The sequence below is a fragment of the Canis lupus genome, chromosome 5 (genome assembly GCF_011100685.1).
Source record: "Canis lupus familiaris isolate Mischka breed German Shepherd chromosome 5, alternate assembly UU_Cfam_GSD_1.0, whole genome shotgun sequence".
NCBI lineage: Eukaryota > Metazoa > Chordata > Mammalia > Carnivora > Canidae > Canis > Canis lupus.
In genome coordinates, this window is record NC_049226.1 from 55,074,062 (window position 1) to 55,100,819 (window position 26,758).

The following is a 26,758-nucleotide window of genomic DNA, read 5'->3' on the forward strand; positions in this document are numbered from 1 at the left end:
GCAGCCGTGTCATGGAGCCTGCAGCCACTTGTCCATCTGCCTGCTCCCTGCCCGGCCAAGGTCACCCCAGACTTCGCTTTAGCCTCTGCTGGACCTGAGAAGTATGGGGTTCTGGGGCCTCCCACGCAGCTACCTCGCAGCCCATACATGCCGGTCCCTGGCTTGACATGACAGGTTATGTTATTCTTTAAAAAGAAGAACGCTGAGGCTCAGAGAAGGCAAAGGAAAAATCGGTATTAAGAGCACCTAGTGAATGCCAAGTGCTGAGGTATGGTGCTTTTAAAGACATGACCCCGCAACACTCCTGTCAGAATTAGCCCCCATTTACAGGTGAGGACGTGGTGGCTCAAGAAGGACACCTAACTGGGCCCAGGAGCAGATAGGGGGCAGAGTCAGAGTTCAAACATAGATCAGTCAGACCCCCCAACCCAGACCCTGGGGATGCATGGTAGGCCTTCAGTAAGGCTTACCCAGAGGAGCTGAGGACCGATGGAAACCTGGACCTGCCACCTCACGTGAGGGCCACGGAATGTGAGGAATGTCCACCCCCAGGGTAGGGCTGTGGGCAAGGTGACCTTTGGGAAGATAAAGTTAAATTCCAGTCCTCAGAGACTAGCAGAGGTAAACCTGGGGTGGTACTGCTGGAACCGGAACCCCTGCAGTGGATCACCAGCCCCCCAGACCCTGCCCTGAGCCAATAGTTGGGGGTGCATGTGGGGAGCCGCTGCTATGTGTCAGCCCCCCGCTCTTCTCTCAACTGGAATCTCCTTTCCTGGACTCTGCTAGTAGCACCTTAGCCATGACGTTTCTTCTCCTGTCCCTAGCCATCACCTGAACATTTATTTCCATTAGGAGGGCCCTGGGGAGTCTCAGCCATTACTGTCCATAACTAAACTCAGCATGTTCTTGAACTGTCTCCCACTACCCACCCTGGGGGGGGGGGCAGTGCCTCCTCCATGCCCTGACTTGATTGCTCAGACAGCAGGGTACAAGCCTTGCCTCTCCCTTCTCCTTCTTACTCCATCTAGACTCCATCTCCTGTGTCTTCACCCCCTCCCCACTACCTCTGGCCTCCAGCCTCAGACTTTCTGACCCTGTCTTTCCATGGCAGCTGGGGTAAGTTGCCAGATGTGGCAAATAAAAATGCAAGAATCTCAGTTAAATTTCTTTTTTTTTTTTTAGATTTTATTTATTTATTCATGAGAGACACAGAAATAGAGGCAGAGACACAGGCAGAGGGATGAGAAGCAGCTGCATGTAAGGAGCCCGATGTGGGACTCGATCCCGGGAATACGGGATAAGGCCCTGAGCCAAAGGCAGACGCTCAATTGCTGAACCACCCAGGCGTCCCCTCAGTTAAATTTCAATTTCAGATAAATAATGAATTAATTTTTTTAGTATAAGTATATCCTAAATGTTGCACGGGACATACTTATGCTAAACAATTTTTGGTTGTTTATCTGAAACTTAAATTTGTATTTAAGCATCTTGTATTTTACCTGGTAACTCTAAGCTAGAGGGTACTTCATCTCTTATTACTCTCCAGTGGTTCCGTGAGGAGCGGAGAATAGGGAAATCTCCAGCGCTTGGAGCACTCCATCCCTGCCTGTCATCAGCAACCATTCAGTTCTCAGAAATCACCTCCTCCAGGAAGCCTTCTGGGCCACCATACTTCCCTTATCAGAACCCCAAGAGCATTGCTGGTCGCCATCAGTAAGAGCTCCATCTAGCATCATGGTTTTTTGTTCACTGTGTTCTCTAGCCCCTAGCTCCTTGCATGGCATGTGCAAAGATCTGCTGTGGAAGCCGGAGCAAGCCCGTTGCCTCCTCTGGGTCACTGTCTCCATCCTTATGAGACGGGCCATATGAAATGGTCTCTGAGTCCTCTTCCCACTCTGCTGTCTGCCCATTATGGCTGACCCTGCACTCAGATCCTGGAGATCCTGGGTAGGGCAGCCCAGGCAAGAACTCTGAGCTCAACTTGGAAGAGATGAGGACATTCCTGAGCTCTGCCTCTACGCAGCCTCAGACACCCCCACCCTCTCTCAGCCCAACCTTCCTCTTCTGCCAGGTTCTGGACAAGTGGGGATGTAACACAGCCTGCTGTAACCACCTTAGCAGGCTGGTAAGATTGTTAGGAGGTTGAGGGCAGAGAGGAAAAGGTGCAAGCATGGCCCCAGCACCTAACCCTCAGGAACACAAGATTCCTGCCTGCTCTTCCCACTCAGCTGGGAGGCTGAAGGGCCCTGGAGGGGCTCAGGCAGTGGGGGCTGTAAGAGCTCCAAGGGGAGGAGGGAGGGAGAAGCTGGGCTGGGAGCATTCAGGCAAGACTTTAAATCTGGTCTTCGATTTATTTATTTATTTCTTTTTAAAGGGCCTGAGCGTCTTCTGTGAGGAATCCATCCAACCCAACAGAGAGACACCCTGAAGCCGAGTCCCCCACTTGGTGCAGGGGGCTCAGTGTTCAGCCTTAAGCGCAAGGTGAGGATCACGTGGGCGTCGGTGGAGCAGACCTGGGAGACCTGGGTCCAAGGAGACACCACCGTGCGGGTTCATCCAGTGCCAGGACAGGCTGCTCTCAAGGCCCCATTCTGGTCTCATCTGAACAATTTGGGGTAAGGAGCAGGGTTCGGTCCCTTCTGGTACCGAAGGGTTGTCCAGGGTTCTAGAGTGCGAGACTGCAGTGGGTAACTCAAGTGTTCTGAGCCCCTAGAAATGAATTCCTGCCTCTGAACAGAAATCTGAAGACCAGGCTCTCTCCCTCCACTTCTGCCTCCTTAGATGCTTCCCTGTCCCCTCTCCTGCCTCCTACCTTCTCCTGCCCTCCCTGCCTGTCTCTCCCAGCTCCTGCCCAACTCGCTTCCCAGGCCCATTAATCAGGCTTGATCTGACCTCAAGGCCGATGAGCCAAGAAGGAGGGAGGCAGGGAGGAGGAAAGAGGGGAAATGGCCTGCACGGAGACCTGGTTAGTGCTGCTCACCTTTGCCTCCCTTGTCTCCTAGAGGTCTCCCCCGGTCACCCTATAAGGCAGAACCTATTTTTAGGGGCGCTAACTCAGCCTCCAAGAGCATAGATGTGTTGACAGACACCACACAACTGGTAAGGAGCCACCTTCCGCGCTCCTCCTCTTCACTCTAGGGTTCCAAGATGAAATTTGGGAGCATAAACTGACCCTGGAGGAAGAAGAGCATCTCCCGTGTCCTGAGGCCCTCTGTCCCAGAGAAGGTGATTCAGGGCTGAAGCCAGTTAGAGCAGGCAGGAGGGCTGGCCTGGCCAGTCCCTGTCCCAAACAGGCCTGGTGGCCAGAGGCAAAGTTACTTCACCTTTCTGAAGATCCCTTTGTCCAGTTAAAAGCTGGCCAGGTGTGACCTTTGGCCTCAAGGGAAAAGTGGTAAGTGCCCTGGCTTAGAGCTAGACTTGATTTCACTTTTTTAAAAAAAGATTTTATTTATTTATTCATGAGAGACACAGAGACATAGGCAGAGGGAGAAGCGGGCTCCCTGCAGGAAGCCTGATGCAGGACTTGATCCCGGGACCGCGGGATCTTGCCCTGAGCCAAAGGCAGGCGTGCTCAACCACTGAGCCACCCAGGCATCGCTGCACTTAATTTCAAATTCTGGTTCTGCTTTTCCCTCATTGAGTAGTTAGTGACAAGTCACTCCCCAACCCTGTGAAATGGGTGTGATCAGGCCATCCCCTTGGGGTTTCACTGAAGACCAGGCACCTTAATGGGCTCCACCGCTGGTGCACGTGCTGTGGGGAGAAAAGCACTGAGAAAGCCTAGTGACTGAGAGCCATGGGACCCAGGCCTATAAGGTTCCCACCACCTTGCTATGGGATTAGGCAGGTGGCTCCCCCCAGCACCAAAGCCCTAGAGACTCATGTCTGACCTTTCACCCTCTTGGACCCCCAGAGAGTGCACCTTCACCCCATCCTACCATCCTAGCCCGGACATACCCATCCTGCTCCATTCTTCCCCACACTGGCCCCAGGGCTCTATTCCCACACCATCCCCAGAACAAAAGGGACATTTGACATTCTTTGTCCAGTGCAGATTCATTCTCTGAGTGTGGGACCCACCAGGCCTTGCAGCTGGGACCTGCCACCTTCCCCGAAGGCTTGGCCCAGCTCTCTAAGAGCTTCTCACTGAAGGAGAGAAAGAGAGAGAGAGAGAGAGAGAGAGAGAGAGAGAGAACACGAACAGGAGGGCGGGAGGAGCCTCACAGGAGAGTCCCAACCCCCACCATCAGAATTGGCAGGAAGGAAACCTGGTGGGGGAGGGGTGGGGAGAGTGCCAGAGAAGCTCAGAGAGGACTGCACTCCTGGCTTCCAGCTATAGGGGTTCTTTTCACTAACTAATTTCATAGTAAATTTTAAAGGAACTGGTCCCAACTCTGCCCTTTTCTTGTGTGACCTCTGGTGAGTTCTTTTCACACTCTGGACCTTGGTCTCTGGTATAAGATGGAGGGAAAGATCCAGAGGATCTCTCACATGATAGATTTCCTGAGCCCGGCACTGGGGTACCACAGACAAGCCATGCTCCCAGAATCTGGTTCTAGGATTCTATCAAAAGGAGCACAAAATGACTCTTGATGTAAAAGTAATATGTTTCCATCAAAGTAGGATCTCCCCAGATGGATCTAGCCTCCCTACACTGGAACTCATAGGGTCCTGGACAACCTCCAAAGCTCTTGACTCCCCTTCATCTATCCATAAGCTTGTAAGACAAATGAGACTAAATAGTGTTCTCCTTTTACAGAGAAGGCTGCAGGCACCCAGAGAGGACAGGCTCCAACCCGCCCCAGGAGTGATGCCTGAGACCAAGGGGAAAGATGGACAGTGGATATTCTGGGCGAGGCAGAGAGCACCACACAGGTACTGTGGTTCCTTATGCTGGGGCTGGTGGTGGGCTGTACCCCAGGGGAGCAGAGAGGAGGCTGGAAGGTGTTGGCTATGTGGCTAAGGAGTTTGTCCTATGGGTGCCACACACAGGGGTTTGTGCCAGGCCTGTTTATCTGCTACTGTCGGTGGAAAGGGAATGAATGGTGGGCCCAGACAGAGATCCAGGGAGCCCGGACAGCTGCACACACAGGTAGCTTCTGACAAAGGGGCCAGGGAGCCTCCACAGGCCATGGGGGAGGGGGAGCAGAGCAATCCCTCTTGGGAAAGAGGGGAAGTGAGCGGAGAGATGAAGCAGGGGAGAGGAAATGAAAGATTAAGTGTATAAAGGCCATAAAGCTCTGAAATGTCCAGGCCGGATGGATTCCCAGTTTATAGATACATTTGTGTTCAAGGATGCTCAGCCAGGCCTGATACCTCAGCAACTGCAGCCACCCAAGGAGGTAGAGGGGATCCTGGAGGCTGGAAGGGACCCCTCATGTCCCTGACCTCCTCTCTGGCCCACAACCCCCCTTTCCCAACCTACCCCCAACTCCTCCGGCTGGCTGACAGCCCAGCTGGAAGCAATTGTGGGAGCCTCCAGCCTGGAGAGCTGCATCCCACAAAGGGCCCTGGTAAATAGCAGCCCACACCCCAGACGGCCTGCACAGCCCCCCCTGCTTTGCAGCCCCCTGCCCGGAAATTTAAAACAACTGCTCAACATAGTCTTAAATCCTCCAGGAAGGAGCTCCGGTAAGAAGGCCAGGCAGGAAGCTTGAGACTGGCCAAGGCCCTGCCTGGAACTCCCTCCCTCCCCAGCTCCCACACTGAACTCCCCTGAAAGATCACCCCCTGAGAGTCTCACCCTGCTCTGCCCAGCCCTAGGGTTCCTGTGCTGGTGTGCACTGCAGCTCCAGCTTCGCAGAATTGCCAAGGAGACCGTGAGCAACCCCACACAGGATGGTCTCATCCCGGCTTACACCCCACAGTGCACATGCAGAGCACATATATGAAGAATGAATACACGAAGCCACCAGGTGACCCTGACTCATCACATCACTCTGTTCTTTGGGCCTCAGTTTCCTCACCTATCAAATGGGCATGATAACTTTTACTCCGTCTACTTCCCAAGGTCGTAAGAGTTAAATAAGAACCTTTGTGCAAGTATTTTAGTAACTGCAAAGCTGGCCTGCCTTCCTGGCCTTGGTTTGCCTTCTGTAAAATGAGGGTCCCTCCCAGCTTTGCTATTCTGAAACTTTAGCTAGAGATGGGGATGCTCCTTAAATACCCGCTGGGCATTCAGGGGAAGGCAGAGGATGCAGTGTCCAGAAATAGAGCCCTGTCCAGGGCTAGGAAGGCCACTGTTGTAGTTCCAGAGTGGCCCCTGATTCACTATATGATCTCTGGGCCTCAGTTTTCTTCTCTGTAAATTGGGAGTGGCTGGACATAGAATGTCTGAAATGACCTCTAGGATTCTGTGATGACAGGACATTATCCAGAGGGCAGCAGGAAACCACTGATGGGCTTTGAGCAGGAGAGTAACATGATCCCAGTTGTGTTTCAGAGCACTTGCTCTGGCAGTGGGGTGGTTTGTGGGCAGAAGGGCAGGGAGGCCAGAGTCTGGAGCCTGGAAAAGGGCTGTGGCCTTTGCTCAGGCAACAGAAGACGGCAGCCTGAGTGTCTTCCTCATGCTGAGCCCGTGCTTGGACTACTCTGCCTTTTCCCCATGTCCCTGCTTTTTCAATATCACCCATCTCAGACACAGTTCAGGGAGTACTTCCTCCCGGAGAAGGTCTTCCCAGCATATCTCTGATGCAGTCACTTCCTCTGCCTTGTGGTTTCCCATCACTGGACCAGTGTGGATTACTGTTATGTATGTATACACAAGAGTCCATGCATGTTCTTTCCTGGGCTGTGAGCTCCTGAGGTCAGGGTGGGTTCACCCCACCCTCATATCATCTCTAGAACCCATCACCCAGCCTGGCCCAGAGGAGGTGCTCAGTACATGCATGCAGAGTGCTGGGGATGCCAGAGCATCTTCCTTCCCGAGTCCATCTGCCAGATGGGAGACTGGGCTCCAGCCCCAGCTTAACTGCCAATAGCCATGTGACCCTGGGCCAGTTGTTTCTCCTTTCTGGACCAAGGGCCTTTATTGGGCAAGTAGGAATTACCCTGATTATTCATTCTTGAGTCAGGACTCTGAAGGGAGAGAGTATCCTTAGCATCCCTCCCACGCTATTTTCTTTCCTTCATCCTGGATCACAGTGAGCTGTGACAAATGTGACTCCCCACAGAACCCAGGCTCACTGGGAACCTCAGCCCTGGGTCCTGCAAAGTCCTGTGCAGAGGGTGCTAGAAGGCCTGTATAGAAGGCCTGTATAGAGGCCCCAACAGAGGGATCCCAGTAGGATCTCCATAAAGGGTGATGTGCATCAAACATAGGGCTTTGCAAGAGGCCAAGAGCGTTGGAAGTCCAAGAGCAACTGCAGCCTAGCCTCTACCCCCCATTCTCCTGGGGCTAGCTAAGCTGGCCTCCCCTCAGAAGTGTGGGGAAGGGGTGCTGTCAGCCCCCCAAAGCAGATGGATCTTTAGCCAGCGCCACTCAGCCCCAGGCAAGCCCCGCATGAATCTCAGCCAGATCCCCCTCCCCCTCCCCCGCCCCCACGGCCGGGACAGACCTCAGCCAGCAGGCCTCCCAGCTTTGATCAATACAGGGCAGGCAGCCAAGGCGGCTGCAGGCTCCCTCCTCCCAGGAGGCCCCAGCTCAGCCGGGGTCACGGGGGAGGGGCCCCCACCGCCCAGCTCTGGGGCTCTGGGGGCGGGGCGGGGCTGGGGAGGAGCCCGAGAGGCAGGCGTCCCTCCTGCGGAGCTTCACCCCTTCACCTGCTCACTGGAGCCCACAGATACTTGGTGAGCATCAACTTTGCACCAGGTGTGGCATCAGTTCCCAGCCGAGGAGGACAGGACAGCTGCTCCTGTGAAACTGAGGTTCGCATCCAGGAGAGAGAGAGCCCATGAACGGAAGGAACCAACAAAACAAGAGGTGGTTTCCAAAGGTGCTAGATACAGAAGAGGGTGCAGACACAGAGAGGTGGGGTGAGGTCGCACACGGTGAGCAGGGAGGCGGCCAAGGAGGATAACGTCTGAGCTGAGACTCAAATGAGGAAGAGGTGCCCACCAGACTGCCTCAGTGGGACTCCCAGAAGCGGGAGAGTGGGGGCAGGAAGCTCCAGGGGTGGGGGCAGGGGTGGGGTTGGCTCCACACCTCTGGGTGAGGCAAGCAGGGCAGGGGAAAGGAGGGAGTCCCGGACACTCAAGTCACAACAAAGGCCTCAGCTGCCCCCCTCCACGGATCTAGGAGCCAGAAGAGCCTCTCCAAGCTGTCCTGTTCCAGACAATGGGCCCAGTCTTTGTACCCTCACCCTGACCAGCCACTAGGTAGCTGCTCACAGGAAGGGCCAAGACTTTGGGGGAGCCAGCCATCTTCAGGGGGAGGCGTTCCAACGGGGGGTCTCAACTGAGGGCAGGTGGGGAATGAGTACCTCATCCCCAGTGGGAAATCTAGGTGGCACCCCTCAGCATTTAGGAGGTGTGCTTTGATTTGAAGGAAGAACATTCCAGATAGAGGAACAGCAAATGAAAATCCCTGAGGTGGAAATGAGCTAATGTGCCTGTGTAAGGCACAGAAAGAAGGCCAGCGTCATGGAGTGTGCGGGGTGAAGGAGTCCGAGGACAGTGGTTAGACAGCAGGCAAAGGCCAGCCCAGAAGGGCCTGGAACCCAGAGACTTTATTCTCTGTGTAAAGGGCCACACCAGAGAGTCTGAAGAGGACCGTGATCTGATAATTACCTCTTAACCCTACCCTGGCTTCTGGAGGAGAAGGGGAGGGGACCCGGAGCAGTGGGAGGCCGTGGGAGGGTTCCCAGTGAAAGGGTTCCAGATAAATCTTGGCTGTCAAGGGGGATATCATAGAGATGCTTCCAGTATCCTGTGGGAATATTCACCCAGGTGAATTTTACTTTTTCCAACCTGAAAATTCTGAAATCTTTTGGCTTGGGGAAGAAACCTCAGACACCCCCAATTCCTCTCCCCAACCTGGGCATGAAGGCCCTTTCCAAAACTGGCAACTAGTGACCAGAGTTCCTGCTGCACCCCAAAGGGACTGAGGAGTTCATGCCTCCCACGGATCCCTCTGCTAGAAAGTTCTGAGAGCTCCCTCCTTGTAGCTGTTCCCAGGGGCCCCTGCTCTGCTCTGGGCCACACTAACCACATCTGTTCCTTCTGCCCCAGGAGTTCCCCAAAGGTGAGGACATGCTCCTGTCTCCACCCCGTCCCATATCTTGTCTAGTGGTGATCTCAGAGGATGTTCCCTCCCTACCTCAAGCCTGGTTCCTTGCCAGCTCACCGACTCATTGCCATGATGTGCATTTGATTCTGCAAATAAATAAAATTAATTACTTACATTTTTTTTAAAAAAGATTTTATTTATTTATTCATGAGAGACACACAGGGAGAGAGAGGCAGAGACACAGGCAGAGGGAGAAGCAGGCTTCCTGCAGGGAGCCCGACCTGGGACTCAATCCTGGGTCTCTAGGATCAGGCCCTGGGCTGAAGGCGGTGCTAAACTGCTGAGCCACCCAGGCTGCCCATATTTATTAACTTATTTTAAAGATTTTATTTATTTATTCATGAGAGACACACACACACAGAGGCAGAGACACAGGCAGAGGGAGAGAAGCAGGCTCCATGCAGGGAGCCTGATGTGGGACTTAATCCTGGGACTCCAGGACCACGCCTGGGCTGAAGGCAGGTGCTCAACCACTGAGGTACCCAGGCATCCCTATTGTTTATTTTTTAAAAAGCTTTATTTATTTATTTATTTATTTATTTATTTATTTATTTATTTTTAATTTTTTTATTTATTTGTGATAGTCACACAGAGAGAGAGAGAGAGAGAGAGAGAGGCAGAGGGAGAAGCAGGCTCCATGCACTGGGAGCCCGATGTGGGACTCGATCCCAGGTCTCCAAGATCATGCCCTGGGCCAAAGGCAGGTACTAAACCGCTGCGCCACCCAGGGATCCCCAAAAGCTTTATTTATTTATTTGAGAGAGAGAGTAGAGGAAGGAGGGGCAGATGGAGAGAGAGAAAATCTCAAGTAGACTCCCCACTGGCCCAGAGCTCAACACCACAGGGCTCAATTTTAGAACCCTGACATCGGGGTAGCCCCGGTGGCACAGCAGTTTGGCGCCGCCTGCAGCCTGGGGTGTGATCCTGGAGACCTGGGATCGAGTCCCACGTCGGGCTCCCTGCATGGAGCCTGCTTCTCCCTTTGCCTGTGTCTCTGCCTCTCTTGCTCTCTCTCTCTCTCTCTGTCTATGAATAAATAAAATCTTTGGGGAAAAAAAAAAAAAGAACCCTGACATCATGACCTGAGCCAAAATCAAGAGTCAAACACAACTGACTGAGTCACCCAGGTGCCCCATTTTCTTCTTTTACTTTTTTAAATACATTTTCTTTTCTTTTTTAAGATTTTATTTATTTACTTGACAGAGAAACAGAGCACAAGCAGGAGGATTGGCAGGCAGAGGAAGAAGTAGGCTCCCTCATGAGCAAGGAGCCCGATGCAGGACTCTTATCTCAGGACCCCAGAATCATGACCTGAGCCAAAGGCAGACGCTCAACCACTGAGCCACCCAGGTGCCCCTGTAATACATGTGGAGGCATAAACAGGCTAGGAGTTGGGCTCTAGCTTTCTATGTGACTTTGGACTAATCTTTTCCTCTTTCTGGGCTTCATTTGCTCCTCTGCAAATGAGGCTGTTTTTGTTTTTTTTTTGTTTTTTTTTGTTTTTTAAAGATTTATTTATTTATTCATTCACGAGAAACACAGAGAGAGAGGCAGAGACACAGGAGGAGGGAGAAGCTGAGCCACCCGGCTGCCTGAGGCTGGTTTTTATTATATTTTTAAAGATTTATTTATTTATTTATTTATTTATTTATTTATTTATTTATTTATTTATTTATTTATGACAGAGAGAGAGAGGGGGGCAGAGACACAGGAGGAGGGAGAAGCAGGCTCCATGCCGGGAGCCCGACACGGGACTTGATCCCGGGACTCCAGGATCGCGCCCTGGACCAAAGGCAGGTGCTAAACCGCTGAGCCACCCAGGGATCCCCCTGCGGCTGGTTTTTAAAGGCTGAACCAAAATATTGTGAGTCCTTGTGTAGATCTATCCTTGTTCTTTCTTCAAAACCTGAGCCAAAGGATTTTCTATTTTCTTTTCCTCTGACTCCTAGAGTCAGAGAACTCCAGACACTTGGAGCTAGAAAGGTCTTGAAAAAGTCTAACTGACACCCCCTGCTCCATATGCCACCTGCTTTCTGCACTTTGTTTCAACATCACCATCAGCTGATTTTCTCTACTTCCAGAGCTTGAACACCTCCAAAGATGGGGAGCTCACTACTTTGAGAAAGTTCTTCAGCTAAACACAAAGATTCTATAAGTAACACAGTGACTCTTATTTTACTCTTTGTCACTGCTCACCCATTCATTCATTCAACAATATTTTTTGAGCTTCATCAAATGAAACAGAGCACTCACAGCCTAGTGTTGGGGCAAAATCATAATTATAAAGGTAGTTTATGTTCTTTGAGTACTTATGCAAAGGCCAGCATTGTACAAAGCACCTCATACACACCATCTCATTCAATCATCACAGTTGCCTCACTGTTTACAAACGAACGAATTGAGGGTTAAGGAGTATGTGACACAGAGTCCCAGTAGGAAACAGATGGCAACTGAAGTGTTTCTTGCGGAGTTGAACAAAGGGACTATTTACAACAGAAGGATGGAAAGGGTGAAGTTTCCTTCACCCTTCAAGGCATGCCCCCACCTTCCTTCATCCCTACAAGGGATGATGGGGTGCCCAAGTTTAGCAACAGTGGGGAGCTGTTATCATCTATAGGTCTGTAGGGAAAGAAGTGAGAAGGTTGTCACTAGCACCAAGTGAAGCTGGGGTTGTGAAAGTGGGGGCACCTGTTGGGAGCCATGGATGTAGAAAATGAGGATAGGAGGAGAGGCACGAATACCCTTTCTTCCTGTTCTTCGAGGACTTCCCACTGATTGAATCCATAGGGAATCAGAAGGCAAGGTGTTTCAGGTGATAGATTCCACAGAGGTCAGCCTTCTGGGCACAGCAAGGGAAAAGCGTAGTGTGCAAACTGAATTGCCAACGCAGAGAGTTAGGTGATTTGCCTAAGGTCTCCCAGTCAGGGAGTTGTAGAGCCATAGAAATAAAGACATAGTGGGTACCTGGGTGACTCAGTGGTTGAGCGTCTGCCTTCGGTTTGGTCATGATGCCAGGGTCCTGGGATCCAGTCCTGCATTGGGATCCCAAAAGGGGGCCTGCTTCTCCCTCTGCCTGTGTCTCTGCCTCTCTGTGTCTCTCATGAATAAATAAATGAAATATTTTTTTTAAGGTTTTATTTATTTATTCATGAGAGACACAGAGAGAGGCAGAGACACAGGCAGAGGGAGAAGCAGGCTCCCTGTAGGGAGCCTGACGTGGGACTCGATCCCGGGATCATGGGATCATACATACCCTGAGCCAAGGGCAGACACTCAACCACTGAGCCACCCAGGCATCCCAATCTTTTTTTTTTTTTTTTTTTAAAGATTCAAGTTTTAAGAGCATGAAGGAGTGGGGTCGTGGGTGGGTTTAGAAGAGTCTGAAGCAGCAGTTTGCAGGACAAGAAAGGGGAAAGGACATTCCAGAAAGAGTAGAGATGGTACAAGAATACCACCTGTTGGGCAAGATTGAGCCACTCTGCTAGAGAGAGCTGGGAAGATGCCAGAAACCTCTGGGGGAGGCTGGAGAGGGAGCTTAGAAGTGTTACTATTGGAACGAGATAAAGCCACTACTCATCCATTAATTTACTTAAAATATGTATTGATTGAGCTTCCTCTGTTTGCCAGGGACTGTGTTAGGAGTTGGGGTTACAGCCGCAAGAAGTGTAGTCCCAGTCCTGTGCAGTCCTGTCCTGACCTTGTGGAGCTTATGGTCTAGGAGGGGGATGGTGGCAGCCACACAATGAGCTGATGACCATGGGGATCAGCTCTCTGAAAAGGAATCTGGATTTTCTCCTGTAAGCAGCAGGAGACACTGATGGACATTGATAGTTTAAAGTTTTGAATGTTTTTAAAACTTGAGGTGTGGTTTACAAATAGTAGATCACCCAAATCTTAAATGAACTACTTGATAAGTTATAACCACCACTCAGATCAAGACTGAGAACATTTCTGGTGACCAGAGGCTCCTTCATGCCCCCACCCAGCCATATCCCCAAAGAGTAACCACTATTTTGATTTTTACCACCATATATTCATTTTGCCTGTTTTTGAACTCTGTATAAATAGAATCATATAGTATGTATGTTTGTGTGGCTTCTTTTGCCCTACATTTTGCCCAAAAGTTTCAACTGTGTTACAGCATGTGGCAATTGTCTGTTCTTACCCATGGCTATATAATCTACTCTGTGCGTGTGTGCGTGTGTATGAAAACATATATTTTTTATTCATTCTACTGTTAATGGACATTTGGGTTGTTTCCAACTTTGGGTTATTAAATAATGCTGCTATGAATATTCTTGTATCTTGTTTTTGGAGAGCATATGCACACTCATTTCTGTTGGGTATGTACACAATATTGGAATTCCTGAAACATATATGTTTAACTGCAGCAAATACTGCCAATTTTCAGAAATAGGTATCAATTTATTTTTTTAAGATTTTATTTATTTATTCATGATAGACATAGAGAGAGAGAGAGAGGCAGAGACACAGGCAGAGGGAGAAGCAGGCTCCACACAGGGAGCCCGACGCGGCACTCGATCCCGGGACTCCAGGATCACGCCCTGGGCCAAAGGCAGGTGCTAAACTGCTGAGCCACCCAGGAATCCCCAAGTATCAATTTATTTTCCTACTAACAACATATGAGAATTCTGGTTGCTCCACATCCTTGCAAACACTTGAAAATGTTGGTCTTTTTCATTGTAGCCACTCTCCTAAATGTGTAATAGTACCTCATTGTAGTTTAAATTTGCATTTCACTGGGGCACCTGGCTGGCTCTGTCAGAGTCTCGGGGTCATGAGTTCCAGCTCCACACTGAGTGTAGAGATGACTAAAGAAAATACATCACAAAAATATTTTATTTATTTATCTGAGTGAGAAAGTGAGCAAGCACAAGCAGAGGAAGGGACAGAGGAAGAGGGAGAAACAGACCCCCCACCTCCCTGAGCAGGGAGCCAGACATGGGGCTCAACCCCAGGACCCTGAGATTATAACCTGGACCAAAAGTAGACGCTTAACCGAGTGAGCCACCCAGATGCCCCAAGAAAATAAATTTTTAAAAATATTTTTTTCTTAAAGATTTATTTATTTATTTATTCAGAGAGAGCGAGAGAGAGGCAGAGACACAGGCAGAGGGAGAAGCAGGCTCCATGCAGGAAGCCTGATGTGGGACTCGATCCCGGGACTCCAGGATCACACCCTGGGCTTCAGGCGGCGCTAAACCGCTGTGCCACCAGGGCTGCCCTTTAAAAATCTTTAAAAAAAATAAATTTGCATTTCACCATTAACTAATGATGTGGAGCACCTTTTCATGTGCTTACTGGCAATTTTTGAAGTATCTGTTTAAGTCTCTTGTTTATTTTACTCTATTTTTTTTTTAATTTTTGTTTATTTATGATAGTCACACAGAGAGAGAGAGAGAAAGGCAGAGACACAGGCAGAGGGAGAAGCAGGCTCCATGCACCGGGAGCCTGACATGGGATTCGATCCCGAGTCTCCAGGATCGCGCCCTGGGCCAAAGGCAGGCGCTAAACCGCTGCGCCACCCGGGGATCCCTATTATTTTATTTTATTTTTTTTTAAATAGGCTCCACACCCAGCATAGAGCCCAACACAGGGCTTGAGCTCACAATCCTGAGACTGAGACCTGAGCTGAAATCAAAGAGTCAGGTGCTTAACTGACAGAGCCAGCCAGGTGCCCCTCTTGCTTTCTTTTTTTTTTTTTTTTATTGGGTTGTCTGGTTTGTTTTCTTGATATATGAGTTCTTTAAATATTCTAGGTGTAAGTCCCTTGTTGGATATATGTATTGCAAGTATCTTCTCCCAGTCTGTGGCATACCTTTTCACTTTCATAGTGTTTTTTTTTTTTAAGTTTTTCTTCTTTCTTTCTTTCTTTCTTTCTTTCTTTCTTTCTTTCTTTCTCTTTCTTTCCTTTCTTTCTTTCTTCTTTCTTTCTTCCTTCTTTTTTTATGATTTTACTTATTTATTCATAAGAGACACAGAGAGAGAGAGAGAGAGAGAGAGAGAGGCAGAGACACAGGCAGAGGGAGAAGTAGGCTTCATGCAAGGAGCCCAACATGGAACTCGATCCCAGGACTCCAGGATCACGCCCTGAGTTGAAGGTGGTGCTAAACGGCGGGGCTACCCAGGCTGCCCTATTTATTTATTTTCTTAGTAATCCCTCTCCTTAACATGGGGCTTGAACTCATGACCCTGAAATCGTCTCACTCTCTACTGACTGAGCCAGCCAGGTGCACCTCTTGGTGGTATCTTTTTTTTTTTTTTTTAATTTTTTTGGTATCTTTTTTTTTTTTTAAGATTTATTTATTTATTCATGAGAGACACAGAAAGAGAGAGGCAGAGACATAGGCAGAGGGAGAAGCAGGCTCTTTGCAAAAGCCAAATATGGGAGTTCATACCAGAACCCAGGATCAAGACCTGAGCCAGGACAGCCCAGGGTGCTCAGCGGTTTAGCGCTGCCTTCAGCCCAAGGTGTGATCCTGGGGTCCTGGGATCCAGTCTCGCGTTGGGCTCCCTGAATAGAGCCTGCTTCTCCCTCTGCCTGTGTCCCTCTCTCTCTTCCTGTGTCTCTCATGAATAAATAAATAAAATATTAAAAAAAAAAAAAGACCTGAGCCAAAGGCAGCTGCCCAACCACTGAGCCACCTAGGTGTCCCTTGGTGGTATCTTTTCATAAACAAAAGTTCTTAAATTTTTTTTAAGTTCTTAATTTTAATGACATTCATTTCCCTTATCTTTTATCTTGTCAACTTTTTCCTTTATGGTTGATTTTTTTTGTTTGTGAGTATGTGATATGATAAAAAAATCCTTATGTACCTCAAGATCATAAGAGATTCTCCTATGTATTCTTCTAGAAGCTTTAGTATTGCTTCATATTGGGCATGGAGCATCTTAAAAAAAAAAAAGAGTTGTGTATGGCATGAGGTAGGAATCAAGATTTCTCCTCCTCAAATTTCCAGCTTTCCAGGAAAATACTCTTTTCCTTTCAATGAATTATAGTGGCCTTTTTTCATATATTAGGTAAAAATATATGTGTGAGTCTATTACTAGGTTCTCTATTCTGCATCATTGGTCTACTTGTCTACTCTATGCCAATACTATATTGTCCTAATTGTTAAAATTTTATAGTACGCTTTTATACATAGCACTATAACTCCTCAAGCTTTGTTCTTCTCCAACAATGCACTAGTTTTGTCTAGAAACTAGACAACAATCAGTCTAATTTCTTTGAATTTTCTTTTTTTTTTTAAAGGTTTTATTTATTTATTTGAGAGAGTGACAGAGCAAGCATGAACAAGGTGGTGGGGGGATGGGCAGAGGGAGAGGGAGAAGCAGACTCCCCTCTGAGCAGGGAGCTGATGCGGGGCTTGATCCCAGGATCCTGGGATCATGACCTGAGCCAAAGGCAGATGCTTAACCACCTGAGCCACCCAGGCGCCCCATGAATTTTCTTATAAATTTTAAAATCAGGGATCCCTGGGTGGCGCAGCGGTTTGGCGCCTGCCTTTGGCCCAGGGCACGATCCTGGAGACCCGGGATCAAATCCCATGTCGGGCTCCCGGTCCATGGAGCCTGCTTCTCCCTCTGCCTGTGTCTCTGACTCTCCCCCTCTCTCTGTGTGACTATCATAAATAAATAAATAATTAAAAATAAATAAATAAAATTTTTTAAAAAAATTTTTTTATTTATTTATGATAGTCACAGAGAGAGAAAGAGAGAGAGGCAGAGAGAGAAGCAGGCTCCATGCACTGGGAGCCCGACGTGGGATTCGATCCCGGGTCTCCAGGATCGCGCCCTGGGCCAAAGGCAGGCGCCAAACCGCTGCGCCACCCAGGGATCCCCAAATAAATAAATTTTAAAATCAGGGCATTAACTTAAAAAATCTATTGGAATTTTTATTGAAATTGTATTGAATCTATTAGGCCAATTTGAGAAGTATTTGTATCTTTACAACATTGAGTCTTCCAATCCATGAACATGGTACATCCTTTCTCTTTCCATTTATTTAGGTCCTTTTTTACTTCTGCAGCAATATTTAAAGTTTGCAGAGTAAGGATCTTACACATATTACATTTATTTCTGATGCTTTTTATGCCATTGTAAATAGCATCATTTTCAAATTTCATTTTTTTAAAAACTGGCATGGAGCCCAGTGTGAGGCTTGAATTCATGACCCTGAGATGAGGACCTGAGCTAATATCAAGAGTTGGACACTCAACTAACAGAGCCACCTAGGTGTCCCTCAAATTTCATTTTCTAATTGTTTATTGCTAATATATATATATATATAAATTATTAGATATATAATTGTTAATATATATTTATTTATATATAAATTATTTTTGTATATTGTCTTTAGATCTAGAAATTTTTTTAATTCATTCTAATACTTTATTTAGAAATATTTTTGGGGATCGCTGGGTGGCTCAGCAGTTTAGTGCCTGCCTTCAGCCTAGGGTGTGATCCTGGAGTCCTGGGATCGAGTCCCACGTCGGGCTCCCTGCATGGAGCCTGCTTCTCCCTCTGCCTGTGTCTCTGCCTCTCTCTCTGTCTCTCATGAATAAGTAAATAAAACCTTTAAAAAAAGATATATTTTTGGTTTTAAAAAATATTTTATTTTTTAAAGATTTATTTATTTATTTTAGAGAGAGAGAGCCAGTGGGGCAAGGGACAGAGGGAGAGAATCTGAAGAAGATTCCCTGCTGAGCATAAAGCCTGATGCAGGGCTAGATCTCAGGACCCTGAGATCATGACCTGAGCTGAAATCATGAGTCAGATGCTCAACTGACTGAACCACCCATGTGCCCCTAAAGATTTTATTTTTAAGTAACCTCTATACCCAATGTAGGGTTCAAACTCACAACCCTAAGATCAAGAGTCTTATGCTCCACCAACTGAGCCAACCAGGTGCCCTATTCTGTTGCTTTTCTTGCCTTATCATCCTTGCTAGGACCACTAGTATAATGGTTGAACAAAAATGTGTGATAGAACATTTTTGCCTTGTTCCTGACATCAGGAAGAAAATGTTTGATACTTCCCATTAAATATACTCTCAGCTCTAGGATTTTGTGGCTATCCTATCTCAGACTAAAGAAGTTCCCTTCTATTGCTAGTTTGCTCAGTTTTATTATAACTGGTATTGAATGTTATTAAATGTCTTTTTTCTCTATTTATTGAAATGATCATATTTATCTGTTTTGTGAATATAATAAATTATATTGATCTATTTTGATCTCTTTTAGAATATTAAACTAAACTTGAATTCCTGGAATAAGCTCTACTTGATTATACCCATAGACCAGTACATAGCATGGATCAGAGAAAGCATGACTGGAGGCAGTGAGCTCACTGAGAAGGCTGGTGCAAAGGTCCTGGTGAAGGGGCCTGGACTAGGGCAGAGGCTGTGATAAGTAAAGAAGACACTCTGAGAGGATAGAATAAGCAAGATTCAGTGACAAATGAGAACAAGGGCTTCTGGTCTGGGCATCAAAGTGGGTGATAGTTGTGTCATCATCTAGGAAGGGGACTATAAGTCTGGGTGGACAGTGAATGATAAATTCTCTTTGATGTATTACATATATCCAGGAGAGCTGTCCAGAAGACAGGTGGCAATGTAGGCCTAGAAATTGCGAGGTGATAGAAGCTTTGAGAACAGAAGACATGGCCTGGGGGACAGAGTGCAGATGGAAGAGTGGAGAGCCCCAGGATAAGCCTCCGGGAAGCCCCCGTTAAGAGACAGAAGATGAAAAGCCAGGAAGATGTAGAAAAGAGCAGCGAGAAAGGATGAAGGAAACCCAGGACCCTGGGATATCAAGGAAGCCACAGGAGACCACATTCCAAGGAGAGAGTGGTCAACTGCATCAACCAAGAGGTCAGATGATGAAAGACCCCAGTCAGAGTTAGCTCCAAGTACCCCTGGGGAACTGAGGTAGGAGCAGATCTGGGAGGTCAGAGGTAAGAACTGGCTACTCTCACGGAAGCAGAATCAGAGATCTGGTCTTCACATTTCCTATGCCAGAGACTGAGGCCTAGTACGAGGAAGCATCTTGTTCAAGGTCACACACCATAGCTGAGGCAAAACAAGGACCAGAGACCTGTCACTCTAAGTCCCATCTAAGTCCCAGCATTTTCAGTATTGATTGCAATAACGATAGCTAACATTTGCAGAGCGTTTACCAAATGCCAGACACTGTTTTAAGCACTTAATAACATTAACAATTTAATACTTTTTTTAAAGAAGATTTTATTTTGGGGGTGCCTGGGTAGTTCAATTGGTTAAGTGTCTGACTCTTGATTTCAGCTCAGGTCATGATCTCATGGTAATGGGATCGAGCCCCATGTCAGGCTCCATATCCGGTATGGTATCTGCTTCAGATTCTCTCTCCCTCTCCCTGTGTCCCCCCCACCCCCACCCCCACTCATATGTGTTTGTGCTCTTTCTCTCTTATTTTTTTATTTTTTAAAAAGATCTTATTTATTTATTCATGAGAGACACAGAGAGGCATCTCTCTCTCTCTCAAGTAAATTAATCTAAATTTTATTTTATTTTTTAAAAATTAAATTTTAAAAAGATTTCATTTTTAAAAAATTTTTATTTATTATTTATGATAGTCACAGAGAGAGAGAGAGAGAGAGAGAGAGGCAGAGACACAGGCAGAGGGAGAAGCAGGCTCCATGCACCGGGAGCCTGACGTGGGATTCGATCCCGGGTGTCCAGGATCGCGCCCTGGGCCAAAGGCAGGCGCCAAATCGCTTCGCCACCCAGGGATCCCAAAGATTTCATTTTTAAGTAATCTCTACATCCAATGTGGGGGCTCAAACTCACAACCCTGAGATCAAGAGTTGCATACGTACTCTACTGGCTGAGCTAGGCAGGCATCCCTAACTAATTTAATCCTCAAAAAGTGAGATATATATTTATTTCCCATTTTATAGATGGAGAATCCGAGGCACAGAGCATGAACAAAGTCCATGTTCTTAAGCATTTCTCTATAATCCCTCTTTCAAACTTTATAAACTACCCCTCCATGGGGGCACCTGGGTGGCTTAGTGGTTGAGCATCTGCCTTTGGCTCAGGGTGTGATCCTGGGGTCCTGGGATCGAGTCCTACATCAGGTTCTCTGCAGGGAGCCTGCTTCTCCCTCTGCCTATATTTCTGCCTTTCTCTGTGTCTCTCATGAATAAACAAATAAAACCTTAAAAAAAAAAAAAAACTACCCCTCCATGGATCTGAAAATAAGGATCCTATCCTACAACCTCATGATTTCTAAGTCTGTATATATGTTCCCCTTGGCGTCCACAAAATATCACCAAGGCATTGCCACTCCTCTGCAATGTCCTTCTATAGCTCCCCATTGCCTACATCCTAACCCCTAAGCTGGCTCTAGTCCTCCGTGATCTGGCCCAGCTACACCTCATCACCCACCACAGCATCTCCCTTTGTGTTTCATTCAGGGCTGAAGAAATGGTGTGTTTTGCAGGTTGTGAGGTAGCTCAGAGAATCATCAGGAGAATTAGAGAAACAGACTCAATAATAAACATCATTTCTGGGAAAAACTGCAGAACTGGTCATTTGAGAACATGCTGTCACTGCCATTATCATAGCCAAACACCAAATGCTAGCACCTCAGTGTAGTGGCAAGTGGTGGTACTGTGCCACAAGCACCAATGCCACATCTACGTCAGGGACCCAACTCTGCAAACTGTGCTGCCCCCCAAACCAGAAGCGAGTGTATTGCCTGCACCAGCAAGATGTAATATCATGTTGCTCCATCTGGAATCGAAGTTCTGGGCAAGTGCATGGGCAGAGCCTATGTCACATGTCTGCCTTCTACTTGCAAGAGTAGCTCAGATTTGGTGTTCTTCTATCTTGGGAAGGTGGGACTCATTAGGGAGAATCACCCACATAAAAAAATATTCATTAAAAGATAGACAGCCATGAATATGATAAATGTCCTTAATACACATTGCATCCTATCAACCAGCAGTGCCCTCTCTGTTCCTAATGAACTATGGAACTCGTTTTTTTTTTTTTTTTTTTTTTAAGATTAATTTATTCATTCAGAGAGAGTGAAGAGAGAGGCAGAGACACAGGCAGAGGGAGAAGCAGGCTCCATGCAGGAAGCCTGATGTGGGACTCGATCCTGGGTCTCCAGGATCACACCCCAGGCTGCCGGCGGCGCTAAACCGCTGAGCCACCGGGGCTGCCCTGGAACTTTTTATTTTTATTTTTTTAAAGATTTTATTTATTTATTCATGATAGTCACACAGAGAGAGACAGAGAGGCAGAGACACAGGTAGAGGGAGAAGCAGGCCCCATGCAGGGAGCCTGACGTGGGATTCGATCCCAGGTCTCCAGGATCGCGCCCTGGGCCAAAGGCAGGCGCCAAACCGCTGCACCACCCAGGGATCCCTGCCCTGGAACTTTTTAAAGGCATCCTTAGGGGGTGCCTGGTGACTCAGTCGGTTGGGTGTCCAGCTCTTGATTTTGGCTCAGGTCCTGATCTCAGGGTGGTGGGATGGAGCCTTGCTGCAAGCCCCACACTGAACAGGGCAGGGGGATGAGAGGGGATCTACTTGGGATTCTCTCCCTCTGTCCTTCCCCCTGCTCATGCTTTCTCTCTCTCTCTCTCTCTCTGTCTCTCTCTCTCAAATGAATAGATGAATATTTATTTATTTATTTATTTATTTATTTATTTATTTATTTATTTTAAGAAATAAAGGCATCTGGGACGCCTGGGTGGCCCAGTGGTTAAGGTGTCTGCCTTCAGCTCAGGGTGTGATCCCAGGGTCCTGGGATCGAGTTCCACATCGGGCTCCCTGCATGGAGCCTGCTACTCCCTCTGCCTATGTCTCTGCCTCTCTTTCTGTGTCTCTCATGAATAAATAAATAAATTCTAGAAGAAAGAAAGAAAGAAAGAAAGAAAGAAAGAAAGAAAGAAAGAAAGAAAGAAAGAAAGAAAGGCATCCTCTCAGTATTACGTCTTCCAGGAAGCTTTCCCTGTTTCCCTGGCTCCCAGTGCATCTCAGCCTGTCTGGGTTGAGTTGGGTGCCACTCAACCCTATAGTGCCCTATAGATCTCATGGCACCAAGAACAACATACTAACATGCTGTGATTGGCCTCCCCTACCACCACTAGATCACAGATTTCCCTGAGAGCTGGAGAATTTTTGTCTCACTGAGATTTCATCACAGGCAATATAAACCTAGTGAATGTTTGTTGAATGAATAAATAGATAAATGAAGAGATTAATAAAGAGGGTGAGTGGGTGAGTTGTCCTCCACCTGGACCATGGCAACAATAGGAGTTCTTCCCGAAAACTGAGGCACAAGAGAAGGGATATAGGGGCATCTGGGTGGCTCAGTCGGTTAAGCATCTGCCTTGGGCTTGGGTCATGATCCCGGGGTCTTGGGATTGAGTCCCAAGTTGCACTCCCTGTTTAATGGGGAGCCTGCTTCTCCCTCTCCTCCTGCCCTCTTGTTCATGCTTTCTCTCCCTATCTCTTTCTCTCTCAAATGAATAAAATCTTAAAAAAAAGGGGGGGGGGAATGTAGTTGAATAAGGGAGAGAAGAGACTACTGGTATATCAGACCAATATAACAAACAGGGCTGTTAGCATTGCTTAGATGGTGCAGCCTCCTGGTAGTTCTATTGGCTGCAGGGAGAAATATTTCGAAAGACCTGGAACTAGGGATAGAATTTTGGGTTCCATTTGAAACCTGATAGGGTTGCTGTGAGTTTCCGAGCCAGCAAAATGGAGCAGAGCAGATAGACCTGCACTCCAGTCCCTTTTTTGGTTACTGTTTCCCCGAGTGGCTTAGACAAGTATTTTTATGTCCTTGTGCCTCAGTTCCCTCATCTATAAAATGAGGATGCTAATGTCTCATCCCTCCTGGGGGGTATGAAAAATGCATTTGTAAGTTTGTGGAAGTTTCTGGCATGGAGTTGGCCCTCAGAAAATGGGTCCTTTCTTGCCCTAGCCACGAGTTAATGTTTCCTGACTCTCCCTCTGTCTTCCCTCACAATCCTTCTTCCCACCCAGGCTTGTCCTCCTCCCCTTTTATGACACACAGCAAATTTTAGGTGCTTTTTAAAATGCTTACTTAATTCAGTGAGACCAAAAAAGTAACTTTAAAAAAAAAAAGATTTTTTTTTTAATTTGACAGAGCACAAGCAGGGGGAATGGCAGGGAGAGGGAAAAGCAGACTTCCAAAGGAACTGGGAGCCGCATGTGGGACTCGATCCCAGGAACCTGGGATCATGACCTGAGCCAAAGGTAGACACTTAACTGACTGAGGCACCCAGGCGCCCCAAAAAATGTAACCTAAGAAACTAACTCACCAGCTCACCAGTGTGAAGCTATTATCAGTGTTAGCACCTGGGCAGAGGGCTAAGCCACACTCAAGCCTTCCAGGGTTGTTCACACCGTCCATATGCAAAGCCATTGGCAGGAATGCAGGCACCCCTATCTTTATATGGATTTCTGAAAAGGAGAGTGTACCTCACTCAGTAAATGCTTATTCTTCTAGAAGCATCAGGGCGGGGTGGTGGCCACCTACATTATTTTGTCTGTTCAGCATTTGTTCCCCTCCTTTGGTGACTAAAAAGCTTGCTTTTCCTTTCAGGAACTCACTCTATCTGGATGAGGCTGAAACTTCAGGCTACCTGGCTAATCAGAGCATTCCACGGCCTTGAGCTCAGTGATTGGGCCTGAGGCAGTCACATGATCCACATCAGCCAATGAGAGGAAGACCTGGGATTCTTGGCAGAGTTACCAGGAGAGAAATGCTGCTTTTTCATGGGGATTACCTAGCGGTAGAACATAAGCCTGGAACCATCAGTGCCCATCTTCGAGGCTTTCTGCGGGAAGCTCCTGTCTGTGAATGAAGCCAGAACCAAAGAGAGCAAAGCCAAAAGTTAGAAATGCATATGTATGCAAGGGTGGTATTGGAGTCCCTGGACCCAGCCAGGTCTGAAGCCAGCACTACTCCTGGGTTTTTCAGCTACATGAGCCAAAAAAAATGTCTGTTTTGAGTAAGCCACTTTGAATTAGGTTTCTGTCATTTCCAAATTAAGTCACCAGGTGTGAGAATCTTTTTCTATCTAAAAAATCACATTAGGAAAAAAGAGCTTAACAAAGTGGTAATAGTGGCAGTCACCCACAGACAGCCCTGGGGGCTTGTGGTACAGGGCTGGGCAACAGATTCATTTTTTATTATGTATACAGATTCTCTAAAAATTTTTTCACCATTAGAGTGGATTTTCAAATTTTTATATTTTCATATAAAATTCAATCATTTATATTCAAGCCATGTAACTTGTTATTTAAAGAACAATAGAAACAATTTGTTCACTTACCTAAACACATTTACTTATTTCTTAATTATAGTGTGTAATTTTAGAAAATTTGAAAAGTACCAAAATATTGTAAAGAAGATGATTCCAAGCGTCTGTAAACCCATCATGGTTGGCATTTTTTTTTTGGTCTTTAATTACTTTTCATATTTTTGTTGTTGTTCAATCTTATTTAATTCCTACAGCAACCATATGAGGTAAGTACCACCAGTGCCCCATTTTACAGAGGATAAAACTGACTTATAAAGAGGAAAAGTGACTCACTGAAATTCAGAGCTCCTTTTTTTTCTTAAAGATCTTATTTATTTAGCCAGGATGGGGGAGGGGAGGGCAGGGAGAGACAGAGAGAGAGCCGCACAAGCAGAGGGAGCAGCAGGCAGAGGGAGAGGGAGAAGCAGTTTCCCCACTGAGCATGGAGCCTGATGTGGAGCTCAATCCAAGGAACCTGTGATCATGACCTGAGCCAAAGGCAGATGCTCAACCAACTGAGCCACCCAGGCACCCCAAATTTAGAGATCCTAACTGATGTAGGGATGGCTGGGTGGCTCAATGGCTGAGTATCTGCCTTTGGCTCAGGTCCTGTAGGAAGCTCCCTGCAGGGAGCCTGCTTCTCTCTCTGCCTGTGTCTCTGCTTCTCTCTGTGTCTCTCATGAATGAATGAATGAATGAATGAATGAATAAAGAGGTCCTAACTGATGTATATATCACATATGGACACACCCATCATAAAATATAAATTGAGCGGGAAATGTCTCTGCTGTGTAAGTACCTTATATTCTCATGTTTTTCACTTAAAATTGTATCATAAACATTTTCCATAACATTGACTATTTCTTTAAAACATGATTTTTAATGGCCATAAAATATTCTGTAATTTGACTGAAGCATTATTAATTTATCTAATTATAACCTATGGGTTTTATAACTATTTAGATGTTTCTCATCAATTTTATTGTGATAGGCTTGCTAGTATGTGAATGTTTGCTTCCCTGGTTATTTGTCCAGGTTAACCCCCAGAAGTGGATTTACTGGGTCACAGAACATGAGTCTTCCTGGCATAAGCTGCCGTGCTGTTCTCCAGAAGGGCTGGATCCAGGTAGAGCCTCGGCAGCACCCATGGGCATGCCCAGGCCACCACATCTTCACTAGTACTGGTCACGGTTTTACTCACCTACACACCACACTCCTTTCTGTAACATAGTAAGTGTCCACATTTGCACTTACTCTTCTGTGTAGAGTGTAAACATTCTCAGATATAGACAGGACAGCAAGTTTCAAAATTTATTGTTGCTTTGTCATTATCATTTGCAGTTTGGGCATAGGTCCATTACAAGCCTCACTCATAAGTTGGAAATGGAAGACTCTTGGTAAAGAAAATCCAGTCATGGTTGAATGAATGGAAGAAGTAATTGGGAATGTTGTGGACTATGAAGCTGCTAGCAAAGTGTGTGCTCAAGAAATATACATATCTAAACTAAATTCCAGACAGAATGAAGATTTTAATATAAATGATGAAATCATGAAAGTGCTGGAGGAGGGTGCCTGGCTGGTTAAATCGGTGGTGCATGCTACTCTTGATCTCACAGTTGTGAGTTTGAGCCCCATGTTGGGGGTGGAGATTATATAAAAAAATAAAAATCTTTTTTTAAAAAAGTGCTGGAGGAAAACATTGATGAATTATTTCATAACTTAGAAACACCTTCAGTTATGATATTATCCTAGAAGCTATTCAAGAAATGAAAGAGGGCAGCCTGGGTTTAGCAGTTTAGTGCCACCTTCAGCCCAGGGCCTGATCCTGGAGACCTGGGATGGAGTCCCACGCCAGGCTCCCTGCATGGAGCCTGCTTCTCCCTCTGCCTGTGTCTCTGCCTCTCTCTCTCTCTCTCTGTGTCTCTCATGAATAAATAAAATCTCAAAAAAAAATAAAGAAATGAATGATAAATTTGAGAACATAAAAAACTATAAATTTCTATAGGGCAAAAACCTTGTAAACAAACTCAAAAGATAATTAATATATATTATATATACAGATATACTAATATATTTAGACACATATACATATATGTATATTATGCATACATTAATATATCTGTACATACATAAACTATTGTGATTTATAAACACATGTCAAATTTTATTAAAGTATAATTTTTAA

The 26,758-nt window shown here is 46.7% G+C and overlaps 1 long non-coding RNA gene across 2 annotated transcripts; it reads left to right on the forward strand.

Annotated features, from left to right (window-relative positions):
* The first annotated feature begins 1,773 nt into the window (after positions 1–1,773).
* Positions 1,774–24,933, forward strand: LOC102151468. Of its 2 annotated transcripts, XR_005359758.1 has the most exons (5): positions 1,774–2,125; positions 2,375–2,615; positions 4,760–4,875; positions 5,758–5,915; positions 23,874–24,933. It is a non-coding gene; the product is annotated as an uncharacterized LOC102151468 (long non-coding RNA). The 2 variants fall into 2 exon arrangements; XR_005359759.1 differs by lacking the exon at positions 5,758–5,915 and having other exon boundaries at positions 1,775–2,125.
* The last annotated feature ends 1,825 nt before the right edge of the window (positions 24,934–26,758 follow it).